General features: G+C 40.8%; 1 non-coding gene across 1 annotated transcript; it reads left to right on the forward strand.

Annotated features, from left to right (window-relative positions):
* Positions 1 to 291: 291 nt before the first annotated feature.
* trnai-uau (transfer RNA isoleucine (anticodon UAU)) lies at positions 292 to 385 on the forward strand. The gene is made up of 2 exons: positions 292 to 329; positions 350 to 385. It is a non-coding gene; the product is annotated as a tRNA-Ile (tRNA).
* The last annotated feature ends 279 nt before the right edge of the window (positions 386 to 664 follow it).

Genomic DNA, 664 nt, shown 5'->3' on the forward strand with positions numbered 1-664 from the left:
TGACTCATTCTTCTCTTTCTAAACCTCGTTCTGACTGTGCAAAGCAGCGTACTGAGCATAGTCAATTGGTAAGGATAGAATGGCGTATTGGTAATCATTCTTACATGTTTTCACCCATCTCCGATTAAAAGTCGCAGTTTTTCAGCGAGTCTACCATTGTGTTGCTATACTTTGATCACAAATATAGGATATAATGTGAAGCAAATGCAGGATCGTCATAAAGGCCATATACATGATGTAGTGTGTCGCTATCACTTGTTTATAAATGCAACTGCGGCTATGGGAACACGAGCTCCAGTGGCGCAATCGGTTAGCGCGCGGTACTTATATGACAGTACTCTGTAGAGCAATGCCGAGGTTGTGAGTTCGAGCCTCACCTGGAGCAGTTTTTTTGATACTGAACTTCAATATGACGGATCTGTTTTATGGTGTGTTGCAAATACTAATACGACTTTTCGACTTTACGTCTTCATCACCTCAACTGATTTTCCGCAGACGATGTAGTGACAGGACAGTATTTATTCAATATATGTACAATCTTTGTTGTTGAGACTGTTCAGCCTTTCGCCAAATACACGTGAGAGTGTGTATAGGCTACCATGAGACACTAATTACACATACTAGAAATAATTTTCACAACGGGAATTGTGTGTTGTGTCACCGT

This window comes from Monopterus albus, unplaced genomic scaffold (assembly GCF_001952655.1).
Source record: "Monopterus albus unplaced genomic scaffold, M_albus_1.0 scaffold296.1, whole genome shotgun sequence".
NCBI lineage: Eukaryota > Metazoa > Chordata > Actinopteri > Synbranchiformes > Synbranchidae > Monopterus > Monopterus albus.